General features: G+C 47.7%; 1 long non-coding RNA gene across 1 annotated transcript in view; it reads left to right on the top strand.

Moving 5' to 3' along the window:
• The window catches only part of LOC144753942 (uncharacterized), a 155,778-nt gene that overhangs the window by 60,733 nt on the left and 78,469 nt on the right, over positions 1 to 16,576 (top strand). The window lies entirely within an intron of this gene.

Raw genomic sequence — 16,576 nt, 5'->3', positions numbered from 1 at the left:
GGTCGCTAGCAGTTCGTGGAAGGGGACACTACAGCAGCTACAAGGATCTCCAGCGCCCAGTTGGGGGTCACTCCGTCTCCCACAGCGCCGAGCTGCCCAGGCGAGTGCACAGGATCCTCCACCAGTATTCGGGTTGTAGGCCGCACGCGGCCTCGCCGTGGTGTGAGTGAGGGACGCGCACCCCTGCGGACCTCCAGACAAGCGACGCCTCCACAACACAGTACTAGCCACACTCCTATGGGTACTGTACGTCGTCAGTAGGTGCAATGGTCCGTAATATGCCCCAGTTGCGCTCATGCAGTCCCCCCTGCCTTACAGGGATGCTCTCAGACCGTGCTGGAGAGGCTCGGGGGGGGGGGGAGGCTCCACCGTGCTGCCGGTGGGCAGCAACCAGTGAAGGGTCCGGTATCCAGCCGTGCCCCACAGCAGGCTCATGGCGCCCCTCTGCCCACCTCCACCAGCAGCGGCGGGTCCACGGAGGGTGGTCTGGCACTATCGGCAAATGTTCGCCCAGCCCGGGGCTCCTCTCACCCACCTTCCGGTCAGGCGGCAGGTCCCGTCTCTACTCCCAGTCCCAGCAAGTCTGTGTATCTCCGCTTAATGTCCCTGCACGTTGATGTGGCCAGCAGAGGGGGAAGACTCACCGCCACAGCCGGTCAGCCGAACCTCGGCAGGAATAGCACTTTCCAGGCGGGCCGCCCCGCGGCTGAGGCCCGCTTTCCTCGTGGCGAGCCTCGGGCTCACGTAGCCGCGCTACCAGGCTGGCGCACCGCCCCTCTGCAGCAGTGTGTCCCGGTCTGACTTCACACTCGACGAAGTCCGGCTCCCGACGTCGGATCGCCTCCAAATTTGGACAGGATCAGCAGGGCACGGTTCCTGACACTCGGTGAAATTTTTAGGCGGACAGCTGCAGGGTAAGAGGATAAATTCAGGATAGTCCTGACCAGGCAGCCAGAGCCTCACTAAAGTGCGGCCATTAGCTCGTGCGCCCTCTAGCGCCCCCCTCAGAACTGGAGAATAGTTAATTTCAAGTCAAGTCAAGTCAAATAATTTATATAGCGCGCTACATACCCAGAGGGTCTCAAGGCGCTTGAGGAAGGGTGGGGAATTACTTGTCGAATATCCAAGTTTTAAATTGCTTTCTGAAGGCTAGGTGGTTTTGAGTGAGGCGGAGGTGAATGGGAATGGAGTTCCAGGTTTTGGCCGCCAGGTAGGAGAAGGATCTTCCTCCCATGGTGGTTTTGTTGATGCGTGGAACAGCAGCAAGGGCTTGGTTGGAAGAACGTAATTGGCGGGAGGGGGTGTAGAAGGAAAGTCGCGTGTTGAGGCAATCGGGTCCAAGTTCGTAAAGTGCTTTGTGTGCTTGGGTGAGGAGGCGGAATGTTATCCTCTTATTGACAGGGAGCCAGTGGAGGTCTTTCAGGTGACCAGAAAGGTGGTCTTTACGCGGGATGTCTAGTATGAGTCTGGCTGAAGCGTTTTGGATGCATTGGAGTTTTTTCTGAAGTTTTGCGGTGGTACCGGCGTATAGGGTGTTTCCGTAGTCCAGGCGACTTGTAATCAGTGCGTGGGTGACAGTTTTTCTGGTTTCGGTGGGGATCCAGCGAAATGTTTTTTTGACCATGCGAAGAATGTTGAAGCAAGATGATGAAACGGCGTTGACTTGTCTGGTCATCGAGAGTGAGGAGTCCAGGATGACGCCCAGGTTCCGTGCGTGGTCCGTTGGGATGGGTGCTTTTCCTAGGGCCGCTGGCCACCAAGAGTCGTCCCAGGCGGAGGGGGAAGTACCTAACATGAGGACTTCTGTTTTGTCTGAATTCAGTTTAAGACGGCTGTGCTTCATCCACTCTGCTACTTCTTTCATTCCTTCATGTAGGTTGGTTTTGGCGGTGTTAGGGTCTTTGGTGAGTGAGAGGATCAGTTGAGTGTCATCGGCGTAGGAGATGATGTTGAGGTTGTGTTGGCGTGCGATGTTCGCTAGGGGGCTCATGTATACGTTGAAGAGGGTGGGGCTAAGAGAGGATCCTTGTGGCACGCCGCAAATGACTTCGGTGGCTTCTGACTTGAACGGTGGGAGGCGGACTCTCTGAGTTCTTCTGGCAAGGAACGAGGTGATCCAGTCCAGTGCAGTTCCTTGGATTCCGATGTTGTTGAGGCGTTGTATAAGGGTGTTGTGGCAGACTGTGTCGAAGGCTGCGGAGAGGTCGAGGAGGATGAGGGCGACTGTGTCTCCGTTGTCCAGTAGTGATCGAATGTCATCTGTTGCTGCGATAAGGGCGGTCTCAGTGCTGTGTTTGGCTCGGAAGCCGGACTGTGAGGAGTCGAGGGATTTGTTGGTTTCGAGGAAGGCGGCGAGCTGGTTATTGACGGCTTTCCGATGACTTTGGCCGGGAATGGTAGGAGCGAGATGGGGCGGTAGTTTTTGAGTTCGGTGGGGTCAGCTGTGGGTTTTTTCAGGAGGGCGCTGAGTTCGGCGTGTTTCCAGCTTTCCGGGAAGGTGGCGGAGTTGAAGGAGGAGTTGATGACGTCTCGGAGGTGTGGTGCTATGATGGAGTCTGCTTTGTTGAAGATGTGGTGAGGACATGGGTCTGTGGGGGATCCTGAGTGGATGGAGTTCATCAGGCGGATGGTGTCCTCAGTGGAGATTGGGTTCCAGTCATAAAGGATGTTCAAGGGGGGTGAAGGTTCGGCAGAAGGTTGGGTGGGTTGGTCTCCGGGTTGGTTGTCGAAGCTGTTGTGGATGTTTGCGAATTTGTCGTGGAAGAACGAAGCTAAGGAGTCGCAAAGGGTTTGAGAGGGAGTGATGTCGTTGGAGTTGGCAGTGGGGTTGGTAAATTCTTTGACGATGTTGAATAATTCCTTGCTATTGTGGGCGTTGTTGTCTAGTCTCTCTTTGAATGCGGCTTTCTTGGCTGTCCGGATCAGTTGGTGGTGTATACGGGTGGCGTTTTTGAAGGCGTCCTTGGTGCTAGTGTTTGGGTCTTTTTTCCAGGCATTCTCATGGGAGCGACAGAGTTTCTTGGATTTCTTAAGCTCATCGTTGAACCAGGGGGCGATTTTGCTGCCTAGTTTGATTTGACGTTTTTTCAAGGGTGCTAGGTTGTCGGCGCTGTTGGTAAGCCATTGTGTGAGGTTAATGGCTGCTTGGTAAGGGTTCGATGAATAGGCAGGGGGATTTTGAAGAAGCGATGTGGAGATCTGGTCGATGGTGATTTTGTTCCAGTTTCTTCGCAGAGTAGGTTGAGGGTGGTTGTGGGTAGTGGTCTTTTTGTAGACAAAGTGAACGCAGCTGTGGTCCGTCCAATGGAGAGCTGTGGTGTGACTGAAGGAGATGTGTTTGCTGGAGGTGAAGATAGAGTTGAGTGTGTGTCCTGCGTGGTGGGTGGGGGTGTTTACTAGTTGTTTGAGTCCGAGGTTGGCGAGATTGTCCAGAAGGGTGGTGGTGTTGCTGTCGTTGTTCTTTTCCAGGTGAAAATTGAGGTCTCCCAGTAGAATGTAGTCCTCGGAGGGGAGGGCGTGTGGGTTGATGAAGTCAGTGATGTCTTCACTGAATTGTGCACGGGGTCCTGGTGGCCTGTAGAGGAGTGTGCCTCTGAGTGTGGTCTTGGGGTCGGTGTGGATCTGGAAGTGAAGGTGTTTTCGGCGGCTGCAAGGTGGTCGTTGGAGCTGGTCGTGATGCGGATGGTGTTCTTATGGACGATGGCGAGGTCTTTTCGGATGATCTTGTAGCCGTCCGGGATGGCTATTGTGATGTCTGGAGCTGAAGAGGCATTCATCCATGTTTCTGTTAGGAAGGCGACGTCTGGAGAGATGGTGTCTAGTAGATTCCAAAGGTCGATGGCGTGTCTGTGGACCGAGCGGGTGTTGAGCAGGATGCATTGTAGGTGGTTAGTGTCGGATCTCTGTTTGGTGTTTGAGGAATTGGTGTGGGTCTTGGTGCAGTCAAACTTGCAGGAGTGGCATGTGAAGGGTCCATGGGTGTGTCCCGGTGAAGCTTGGTCACAGTTAGGGAGTATGCCCGGGTTAAGTGCTAGGAGGGTGGATGAGTCGTATGTAATGCGGGTGGGCTGGGCATTGCGGGGACCAGGGGTCTGGCGCTGGGCGCGGTTCAGGCGCGGACGGGCGTAGACGGGCTTACCTTTGGCACACCTTCGGCGCGGCCGCAGCGCGTGGACGCTGCGCGTTGAGGCATCTGTCATAAATGGATAGTGGAGTGGGCGGAGCGTGGGAGGGGCAGCTGGGAGGCGGTAGCGGGGAGGGTAGGCGGGCCAGGGGAATGCACAACAAACAAAATGGAGAATGGAAAGTGAAACGGGGGCAGAGTTCAATAATCACAAAGCTCAATTAAATACCAGTAATGCACAAAGTCAAGCCAGCACGCTATACAAAATATGCAATCGGCAGCAGCTACAATCATACAAAGTCGCGCTAAAATGCAGAGCAGAAGGCGAGGCTCGGCGCTATAAAATGGTCAAAGCGCTAGGTTTAAAAGCCTACGATACCGGACTCAGCACACCAGTGCGGTTCAGCTGAGGAGCTTCACACGAGGATCACGGCCGAGTCTGAGGCCAGGGAGCGTGGGGGGAGCGACCGCTTTGGATGAGATCCAGACGGCTGGATAAGTTCAAATAAGTACCTTTGTTTGCCTTCAAAAGAAATAAGAATATTTGAGACAGTCTTGTCAGAGCAAATACCATGAGAAAAACTGAAACTCCATCGATGAGTACCATGCTTAACCTACCACAGATAAAAGAACACCACAAATGTGGTAATTGCACCTCATGCAACAGCACGGCATCCGTTTTTCAGCTCTCTTGGATGCCACCAAGTTATCTCTGCTAGTTAACTTACCACCTAGAATACTAAGAATGGTGAGCTCCATGCTCATGCCTGGTAAACTTTCTCAAGACCTCAATGGCTAATGGCATGGTTCTTCTAGCTTGGAAACATGATGGATGTGCCCCTGCTAAAGAAACCCAATATAGAAATAAAAAAATATGTTAATTATCGCTCAATCTCGCTGCTGCCCATCTGTGTGAAGATCCTTAAAAAGCATATCAATCGCCAACTACTGGCATACTTAGAGGTTAACAATTTGCTTCACCCTTCTCAATGAAGTTTCCGTCCTGAATATGGCACGTTAACCAGTAGGTGTAACTGAGCACCTCAGACTGAATCTTGACAGATGGGGAACATGCAGCTCCTAAACTTCTGGGTTTGAGCGCAGCATTTGATCCAGTCTACAATCCTGTGCTCCTTTTTGCAAGATCGCTCTTTTCAAGCCAATTCAAAAACCTATGAATTCTTTGTATGTCAGTTGCCATATGGGATTCCGCAGGGCTCTTTATTGAGCCCCACATTGTTTGACATCTATGTTCGACCCTTGTGCGACATAGTGGAATTTATGGTGTGACATTATTTTCCTATTCGGACAACACACAACTTACTGTGCCACTTTTTGCTATGGATGGTTCTGGAACACCTAGAGCTAGATGTGTGAAGACAAAATGCTTTTGAGATGTACAAAGCCCAAATTGCGATTCAGTATTTGGAAGGGGAGTGCTGAGAGCGCCCCTTTCTAATACCAAATTGAAATGATATGTACAAATGTTTTGCGACCAAAGAGCAATTTACTGCCATTTGAAAAAGGATGGTCACACATTCGGGAATGGGAAGTGGTCCACTTTGAGAACGGTTGGCAAAATGGTTTTTAAGAGCACACATGGATGTCTGAGGAAAATATCCTGGCTCTCACCATCCTCTAATTGTAGGACGATTGTGCAGGCTTTGATTATTTGTGACTTGATTATGGCAACGCTCTCGATCTAGGGGATACCAAGTCATCGGTGAACCGGCTTCAGATTATTCAGAATGCAGTAGCCTGCCTTCTATGTCATATTCCAAAATTGTATTTTGGGTTCTCTTCATCAAAGCAACCTGCACTGGTCCCCTATTGATAAACGCATCCAGTTGAAGTTGTTGTTCTATATACACAAAGCTATGACTCGTTATGGACTTACTTAAGGTTGCTGGTTCATCCATACTCCTCGAGCCGTGCGCTACGATCAGGCAATCAGAATTTTGCTGCAATTCCCCGAGTAAAACTGATTGACAGGGATGGTTTTCCTTTATCTTTTTGGGCCCTAAATTGTGGAACTCCCTCCTTATGAAGCTTTGTGTATGCACCTCATCTGAGAAGTTTAGAAAGCTGTTCTACATTTCTATTCTTGTGTTCAAGTCAATGTCAAAGTATTATTTATTTGATTTAGTTCTCTACTGAGAACAGCAAAGTTTCTACAAAGCAGATGCTATTGCTGTACATATAAAACAATCAATACACATTTTAAAAGGATTTTAAACATGTAAACAAATTATGACATACAAATTCATCAGGGGGAGAGTTAAAAAGCTTGATCAAATTCTGCACGGACGAGCTGTTGTACCTAAATTGTAATGGTTTTAAATAAAGTTTTGTAGCCTCTACCAATAACGGGTTTGGGCATACCGACACTACGTGTTTCAGATCTTGTACTCCGCCATTGCAGAGATCACAAATGCTGGTAACTTGTTCTTTGTGAGTCCATTTAGAGATCAGTGAGATAAAAGGGAGTAGCCCAAACCTCAATAAAATTACACACCGCCGGAGTCCATGCCTCAAGGAAAAACAAATATATCTTTGAGACTGTTTGTATGTAATAGTTTCTGCATACTGTTCATAATGATGTAATTTGGAGCAGTGCAAGATATCCAGATCGTAACTAAGCCTTGGTGTCAGATGTTTCAAGAAGAGCTTCATTTGAGCAGGAGTCCATGATTTCAAAAGTGCCATTGTGCAATTAAATAATTTAAAAGCAATAATCAAGTTCTGGCTTAGAGTGTATTGTGTAAATTCAGTCTCGAATGTCTCTTTTTTAATAAGAATCTTAGAGTACCTTGGTCTGCGTGTAGAAGATTGTAAGCCCATCTTAGAACATTAGTGATTGCTCTAGCAAATGAATGGACTAAGGAGAATTCTAAACGCAGAGCTTGTGCAGGAACAGCTTGTTGGACCTTAGCCAGTTGACGAAAATGTTCCTTTCTTTCTTTTGTATTTGATGCCTCTGGGATATTGGGATATATTCCAGAGCATACAATAAAATTGGGGTAACCTTAGAGCTGTAGACCTGTAGTAAGGATTGGAAGTGTCTTTGCCCGGAAGAAGAGTATAATCGTTGGAGTGCTCCCACATGGATATCTGCTTTATGGTTTAAAAGCTGCAGGTGCGTAGAGTTTCCTAGTGATTGATTAAAGATCCGCCGCAAATAGGTGTATTCTTTTACCACTTCTAATGTTTCTCCTCCCAGTGTCCAGTTGTAATTTGTGTAATGCTTTCTCCCTCTAAATGGGACTATTTTCGTTTTAGCTGTATTCGGAACCAAGAGATTTTCCTTTGTATATCCAGGTTCCTTTGTAATCCGAAAGGGGTAAGATCGAAATGGACAACATCGTCGGCATACATCACAGTGTGTATATTACATGAAGTTATCTGTGGGGGGAAATTTATAACCTGTAGAAAACTGTCCGGAAGATCACTGATGTATAATGAAAAAAGGAGGGGAGCTAGAAGGCAGCCTTGCCTGAGACCATTTGGTGTAATGATTGGGCTGGTAAGTCCCTTTTCTTGTCCCAGTTGTACTTGGCACCATGTTTCGGAGTGAAGTGAAATAATAAGATTAAGAAGGTTTTCTGGGATTCCTAGGTTTCTAAGTTTCTTCCAGAGTGTTGGTCTATCCACTCTATCAAATGCCATTGTAAAATAAACAAAGACTGCGTAGACGACCTGCGATTTCAGGACTACATATTTGTCGATAAGTCTGTAAAACCACAATGTTGTCCGTTACTGAATGTTTCGGTCTGAATCCGGCCTGATTAAGAGGGATCACACCAGAAGAAAAGGCCCAGTCTTTAAGATGGTCCAGGATGCTTGCCGCAAAGATCTTCCCTATTGCGTCCAACAGTGCAATCTGTCGGTAGTTACCTGGATGCAGCCGGGAACCCTTCTTATAAATTGGAATTACTATACTTCCCTTCCATGATTTGGGAATTTTCCCAGTATTATAGCAATGTGAAAATAATCGTACCAGGAATATACTCCATTCCACGGGATTAGATTGTAGTGCCTTCATCAGAATTTGGTCTGGGCCCATTGCAGTTGACAATCTTGCTTTCGTTATGTAAAACTCTATTTGACGGGCCACAGGAAGAGAAAGATTTTGTTTATTTTCCATCTGCAAACATGGGAGGTAATTCAAATTTTCAGGACTCCGATTTAATTTGTAAAGGTTACATCGCAATTTTTCCCATTCCCTCGGGGTAACTGGTGATGCTTGCAAAGATTTCTTTGTTCCTGTTTGTTTAGCTATTAGGCTCCAATACACACGAGTATTATTTTGTTTAGCTGCAGTTTGAATTTCGACCCAGTTTTTATCTTGCTGCGATTTTCGCAATTTTTCTTTTTCTCTCCTCCAGCATTTTATTAGATGTTTAATTTCCAGTTCTCTTATCTTAGAAGGGTTTTGAAATTGCATACGTATTCATTTGTTTAATGCGGCGAGTCTTATGACAGGAAACTTTCTTGTTTGAGATATGGCTCTGTTAGCCTGATGTTTTTGATTTACCTGTAGTGATTGCATTATTTTATTGAGAACTATTTCAAAATTTGCTATTGGATTGGAGGAATGTGGAATGCGGGGAGACCAAGGGTGGCCCTGAAGAAATTGTATGCCCCGACGACCTCGGGGGGACTCGCGGTCCCGAATCAAGAGCACTACTACCTTGCCGCGCAGCTCCAATGGGTGGTGGCCTGGCTTGCGGGTAGGAACTTAAATGACACGGCCTCGACAGTCCCGGCCCTGACCCATGCGGAAGCTCTCGCACTGTTCCACCCCCTCAGAGGCGCGACACGCGAGACGCAACTACACCTAGCAGTGGCACTGAGGTGCTACAGGCGTGCACTGCGATTGACCAAGGAAACTGCCCCCTACGCACCAGCCCTGCCACTAGAAGGACTGCCAAGGCCTGGGGGAGTGGTGACTGCAGCACGCCTACAAGACTGGGCGCAGGTGGGGCTTGAGACACTGGCGGACTTGTATGACGACGGGGCCATGGTACGGTTCGAGGAGCTAGTGGAGAATCCAGGACTGCCGGCGGGACAATTCCTGATGCATGCATCAATGATGCGGGTCCTAACGGAACACTGGGGCGATATGTCCGTGGAACCCGAGACCCACCTCTTAATACAATACCTGCACGTAATGGGGGCAGGGTCGCACGTTGTGCACTGGCTAACGCAGGCGCTGAGGTCCCACACAACGGCCTCCCTTCAGTCGCTCAGGGACAGGTGGACCACAGACAGGGGGAGGGACTGGTCGGATAAAGAGTGGGAGAGGATCCTAGAGGGGCCGCAACACGTTCCCCGCAATTCGAGATTCAGAATCATACAGTTCTATATCATGCATAGGGCATACCTGTCCCCGGACAAGATTAACCGCTACTTTGGTTTGAATACCTCCGAATGCCCGCGATGCGCGCTCCTAGATGCGGATCTCCTGCATATGCTGTGGGCATGTCCCAAGCTCCGGACGTACTGGCATGATGTCACCACGCTGTTGACAAAAGGGACTGCGCTGGGACTACGTCACGACTGGGACACCTGTGTGCTGGGCCTCCTCACCAGGACCAAGCATAACAAAGCACACATGAGGTTCTGGGATCTGGGGCTGATAACCGCCAAAAGACTCATAACCCGCCACTGGAAAGCCGCGGAACCGCCCCTGACGAAACATTGGAGCGCCTCCCTCATCTATTGGGAGACCGCAGAGGGCACGGTGCTACGTAGGGAAGAGACGGCTGGGCGGAGGGCCACACCGATAGCCCAGACATGGGAGGGCTTCCTGAGAGCATTCACCAGGGCCTGCCACGAGAAAGGGATATTGTAAGGAGATGGCTCCTCCCCAGTGGACAGGGGGGGACAGGTCCGAACCACAGACTGAGTAGTGAGAAAGGGGAGTATCGGGAGCCACACATATAAGGACATGAAATACCACCCCAGCAATCCACCGCTCGCCCCCATAACCTTCCCCCCCCCCTTTTTCCCTCTCCATCCCCCCCCCCCAATTCCTCCGCCCATCCCGCCTTGCCCTGCCCCCCCCCCCCACTAGTCAGCGGAGCCCACATACACAGTCGGCCCCACCGATGCGCCCCCACCCGAGACCTAGAGCTACCAAACACCACTAGTACCTCCTCCCCGAACACACTCAAGGCCGGCACCCCGCGAGACTACTACACCCGAAACTGCCTAGGCAGAACCAACACTGCAGCACCCCCCCCCCCCCCTTACTCCGAGATCGGATTCTTCACACCCTCACCTACTCTCCTGTTTTTCCCCAGTTTGAATTGGTGGCGTTTACGGCAAAGGACACCCCCCAGTTGTCCACGCTGGATCTGCCTTTCCCACCCACACCTTTCACTTTCGACACACGGCGACTAAACACAGGAGTGCAGCACACATGCAAGCCACTGCCGCAACCTTCTGCCTCACGGAGGCGTTCCACTGAACCTCCTAGCCGACCACAGCACATATGCAGGTTGCCTGGAACTGGGCCCGGTTGGTTATTCACACCACTGAGGGACAACTTGCTACATCACTAACCAGTGGGTCGCGAATACCGGGGGTGCGGCTGGCCATCAGGCTACCCGCCCTGACGGGTGAGGTCTGGCACCATAGTAAGGCAGGCAGAGCGCATTACACTGTACAGAAGCGGTGAAGTGAATGACTTGGTGAATGCAGGGACCGCCCCAAGATAACGGATGGTACTTTTTAACAGTGAGTGCATTTATTGACTTTCTACCGTCGCCAACATTCGCATTGATGATGTACGAACTACTCCAATTGTTGTTTCCCCTTTGAATTATGCACACAAGAAATGTAATTGTATGCCACGTGTACCAATAAAACAGATTTAAAAAAAAAAAATGGATTGGAGGAATGTGTGAATTGTAATACCTTTGCCTTGTCAATTGCGTAGTTGATTTTATTGAAAGCAGTGGATGCCCATAATATTCTCCTTTGGGCCTGGTTAACGAGAACTGTACTTTCTACCTGCATAAGTCCCGGAGATGTGTGTTGCAATTTTATATCCGTTTCGAGTCTTTAATATGGCGTTATCACTTCCATAATAAAATGTTGTACTTAAGTTTTCGACCCTATTGAGCAGAACTAAACTACAGATCATATAAGTCTAATATAGAAGCGGTGAAGTTGCCTTTTCTAGTGAAGGATGCCGGAATGTCTCCTTCTGTACGTCCATTTAGGATGAATCCATTTATTATGGGAATGAAGATAGTTGAATTTTCCCTCGTTTGTCTGCCTTGTTCCCAGGTGGGAATAGTGGAGTAGGGATTGTAAAGCATCTGATTGTTCTTCGTATTCCCATTTATCTAGGAGGTCATTGGATATTTTCCCGTTGAAGTCTCCTATAAGAAAAACAGGAGGGAAACCTCTCTCTTCCACCACCCTTTCTATTTCTTTGAAAATGTTGACCAAAAGGGCGTCGTTCGAGGGACCTGGTGGAATATAAGCATTAAAAATGATTAGGTCGGTTGGAGAATCCTTGGCTACAAGCCAGCATTTAACCTTTAGGCATTGGATATTTCTGTGGTCCCTGGGGATAACTTCCTGATCCCACAAGAAATCCTTGTGAATCAAGATTGCTAGACCACCTTTAGCGTGACCCCTTGCCACCTGTTCTGCTGCTTTATCATAGAGAAAGTAGTCATTTTGAAGGAATGGCTTTGTTGCCCAGGTTTTCTGAAGAGTGTCCAACGCCGAGGAATTTTCCAAAATTGACACAATTTTCTCTTTTTTTTTCCTGCTATATTGCACGATGCTATGGACAACCTACTGTTAAAAGGGGAGTTTGATTTCCCTTCCCTGCTTGTAGCTGTTTAGGGTCTCTGGTATCCAAGACCAATGGTTTTCCACTGGGGGTCTCTCCTGCTTAACCTTGTTTTTATTCCTGAACACTCTCTCTCCGTTTTCTGACGAGATGGTCAAATTATCATCGGGGATGCTTGTGATATTTGTAATGCTGTTGTTGTCAGAGTACAGTATTTTTATTGTGGTCTTTCCCTCTAGTTTCCCCTTTAGTTGCATTCCCCTTTTGTTTATTACTGCAAAGTCGTATCCATTTTTATGAAGGATCTCACTTTCATTTATAATGATTGATGGAATAACACACAACCTAAATTCCACTATAGCCACCGTGCTATTAGACTTTGTCGGGAAAACTACTAATATTATTTCAGAACTTGTTATTAACAGTAATTGTGGAATCTTGCAAATTAAGTTCACTATTCTTCCTCGGTTTAGTGGGTCGTTTCCTGAGGGAAATAAATCAGAAAATTCCAGAAAGCATGATTGAGTCTGCTGTACTAAGGGACTTGTTGCCTCCGCGGACTGTTCTTTATTTTGGCCACAGGGTAGCACTGGATGCTTTATGTCATAACCAGGCATAGTAAATTTTGCAGTAAAAGGATTTAGTTGTTTTTGAATTACTTTCTCCTTTAGGTCTTGATCACTGTGTCCGGTCTCGTGAAGTCTGCGGTCTAAGCTTGGAGATTGTACCTTTTCTTAAGTTGTGCAACTGAGTTAAATGCGACGAAAACTTTAGCTTTTGTGCTTTCTTTTTCGTGATCCTGCTCCTAGGTCTTTTTTTTGTTTCTTGACGCGGATCTTTTTCAATCCTTTTTTCCTTTTTAGGTAAGACTGAGTCCAGGGTGTCAGTTGCTAATGAGTTTTTTTTATTTATTTCGTTTTTTGAAGAGTGAAGTGTGCCCTTTTGTCCGCATTGTTAAAAAAATGGAAAGAGCAGAATTGCTTTATTACAGTCTTTTTCTTTATTTTGCTCTTTAAATAGCTTTCTGAGGGAAAAGATTGGTCCTTTTTCCGTTTTTTTGGCCTTTCCTTTTTTAGAAATCCAGTTAGTTTGGGTCGCTTTTCCTTTCTTTAATGGGGGGGGGGGTTCTCGTTGAGGGTTGTCTTTTGGAGTATCCTCTATTCCTTTATCCTCTCCATAGGTTTTCGAAGGTAAGACTTGCTGGACTGCTTGCTGGTGTTTCTTTTTCTTGTTAACAAGGTATTGGAGCATTCCGATTTGGGTGTCCAGCATCTGATCGGAATTTTCCATCATATTTTCTAAGAGATGTAGCACTGACTCCAGGATCTTTTGAAGAGTCATTAGTGAATTTGACACTGGGTTTTGACCATTAGGGGAGAGCATATTATTTAGGAAAGGTATTTCAGAGAGATGGGAATAATGCTCATCTGAGATAAAAAGCCTAAGTGGAGTACTGTTTAGTGGTCCCGGGGCCTCTACTGTTTTTGTGGCTTTGTCAGCCCTTTGGAATAATGATTCATTGATTTTTATATCTGGTAAAGTCAAATCTGTCTCAGCGATTTGACGAGACTTTTGATTGTTAAGAGAGAGAGAGAGAAAGGTCAGATAATCCAAGGCAATCTTCATCTTTTGCAGATGTTAGAGTTAAAGATGTTGAAGTGATAGTCTCGTTGGTCAGTTTTCCGTCACAGGCTTTGACGTTCTGAAGTACAAAGTTACTTTTCTCTATGTTCTCTGTTTCTTTGTCCTGGGCTTTGCACTGGTCATTTTGTGCATTATGGGCAGACCCTTGGTCAGATTTAGTAGATTTGGCTAGTTTTGTATAAAAGTTTGAAATATCTGTGTTCCCGCAGAGGAATCCGATATAGGCGGCCTTGCCTGGATGATTACGTGAGGTCTATTGAGTGCCCAATCTTTTCATATGAATTGTCAGTGAACGCAATTTATTATTTGCGATTAAGTGGAAGAAAACAAGATATTCGTAGTAGGAGCTGCTCGTTGGTCTGCTCAGACCGGTTACGCTTTCTATCAACTTCTGGTAGTAGCGCTCAATCTGAGTTCTTGCTTGGATGCTAGCTCTGACTAGTATTGATCTTGCTCTTTCTTTTTCTACTGATCGTAGGATCAAAGGATCTTATAGGAGTGACAAAGGGAGGCAAATTTGCGGGGCTGGCACAGGTTAAGTGGTCGGTTGTGGTCCCCAGTTGCCTCTCTGGTACTGGCTCTCAAGTCTTAGCTTCCCTCTGCTCCTTGATCCGTAGTGCACTCTGTGCACTCAGTGCAGGATGACACTGGACTGCGGCAAGGCTCTGGGGCTCAGGGGTGCTCTAGGGTGCTCAAGGGGCTCGTGGGGGGGGGCTCAGTACGGGTCTAGGTAGTCTTTAGCTCCTCCCCGTCCCTCTGCTCACCTCTCTCAACCTGCTCCGGCTCCCACACCACCTCACTCCACGCCGAAAGTATATGCTTTCCTTATGTCAGCTCTTAGTTGGGCACCTTTTTCTGAAGGCTCTAAGTTCAAGCTTAGTGCTCAGAGCCACAGTACCACAGTGCTTCAGAGTGTTGGTACCTTCGACCCCTTTCTGGCTGCCTCTGGCCCCTTCTGCTCGCTCCTATGGCTCCTATGGCGTCGAGACCAACCGCACCTCACCCTTGGGGCCGCCGGGGGGACCACACTGTGACCAGCGCGGCAAAGAACAAGGCAACGGGCGGTGGCTGGCGGTAGACGGCAGACAGCGGTGGGCTGCGGGTATGTTGCCTTGTCCGTGATTTCTCTGCAATTTTCTCCACCGCAGCTACACTCAAGTCTCGGGTCTCGGCTCACACGCCATTCTCCGCACTCGAAGCACAGGACAGCACATCACAGCACTGCTGCCTCGCAGCTTCGGTCTCCAGACCTTTTTGCGTAGAAAAGAATAGAATAGACTGAGCTTTTTTTTTTTAATTGTCATTTACATTTTGCTTTCACATATCACAGCAATCAGCAAGGGACAATGGGTCAACCCACTTGAGCTTTTGGCTCTCTTCACTCTGAGTGCCGGCATTACTCTTGCACAACATACATCACTGCCTTAAAAGTAGTCAGGGCCAGCCTATTGTTTGCCTTTCAGGCAGTGATGGCATTTTGCAGCATTGCATATAGCTACACTGTATAGTAGATGGGGGCTATAAGACAAAAACAAGGCGAACTCCACCATTTTCTGGTGGAGTTCAGTGTACCCTTATCACATATTAAGAAAAAACGGTCTAAGTGTTTATGGTGCTTGATATCGGATAGGCATCTGAGGCGCATTCGTGACAGAGATATCAATCAATGGTATTTAATTCTGGACATAGCCAGTGCTTAATTTGTCAAAGAATGAGTGGCAGTGTCCAAAGCTGTGCTAAGAAGCCCGCGGACAGTGATGTTAAATGTAACCAACCACTGGCTCAAATTAAGCACTTGCCATAACTGCAACGAAAGATACACTCGCTGTAACATGCATTTATCTCCCAGGAATGATTGCCAGAGTTTAGCAGAGAAAAATTACAACTTACTCCAATTGTTTTTAAATTAACTACCTGATCAAAAAGATATTTCCTTCACATAATGATATTGTTATTTCAATACACAAGATGGCCAGCGCTGCTCTTGAACAAATGCATAGCTATATTATGTTTCAAATATGATCTCTATAATGGCGGATTACGCATATCACGAAAAATGGAGACGTGGGGTCTTCAGGCGTGTTGGGGTGCGCCATGGACTAGTAGGACCCGTGGATGGGTTGGATTTAGTGCACTGAATGTTGGCGTCTGTTGCACGGTCACATTGACTTCACTTGCAGTTGGCTGTGGTTCTGTGAAGACGCCCTGTAGACTTTCTGGCTCTTTTCTCAGGCAAAGTCTTGTTTTGAGGGTCGTTTTTAGGTCTCGCCTACGCAGTGCGCAAGCGCTGCATAGGAGAGAGACCTAATGCCATCGGCACAGCTGTCCCTGCAAAGACGTTCATGCGTTGCATTGCTTGCAACGGCAACACGTGCACGTCTGGCGATTTCCTTGCGGGAGCGCGCGGCGCCATATGGTCGCACGCTCCCGCAATGGAATCATGCAGGCCCCCCTCCCCCACTGCAACGGGCGCTCCCCTGTGCTTGTTTAAATTTCTCACTGGGTATGGTAAAACAAAAACCATACATAACTTGCTGTAAAATGCTGGATTAAGTCATTTCTTTTTTGAGGCGTTGTTACTAGAGACGTCAGTGCCCGTAGTCCAAAATGACAAATATGGCAAAAATGTATACAAGTCCTTCACGAGGTACTGAAAATGAAATGTTTGAAATGCATTTGTTTTTCTCTTAAAGATCAATGGCGTTTACTAATTCAATTGTTCACATGCAAATAAAGATGGGGATAAATCTATCACGCCATAACAGTAAAAATAATGTGACAAGGCAAGAGACACAGCGTCATAGCGCTTCCGCCCCTCCCCTTTTCTGCTGTTGAACTCACCCACTCTCACTAACACACAATCCCTGACCCTCTGTGCTGACACCCATCCTATCAGCAATAAAAAATAGAATTCGCTGAGATGCAATCCGCTATTAGTAAAAGTGCAAAGAGGACACAGTCCTTTCTATTGGACCACTATTACACATTCAACAGTG

Source organism: Lissotriton helveticus, chromosome 5_1 (genome assembly GCF_964261635.1).
Source record: "Lissotriton helveticus chromosome 5_1, aLisHel1.1, whole genome shotgun sequence".
Taxonomy (NCBI): Eukaryota; Metazoa; Chordata; class Amphibia; order Caudata; family Salamandridae; genus Lissotriton; species Lissotriton helveticus.
The sequence above is the reverse complement of the archived record's forward strand: the minus strand, read 5'-3'. Positions and strand labels throughout refer to the sequence as shown.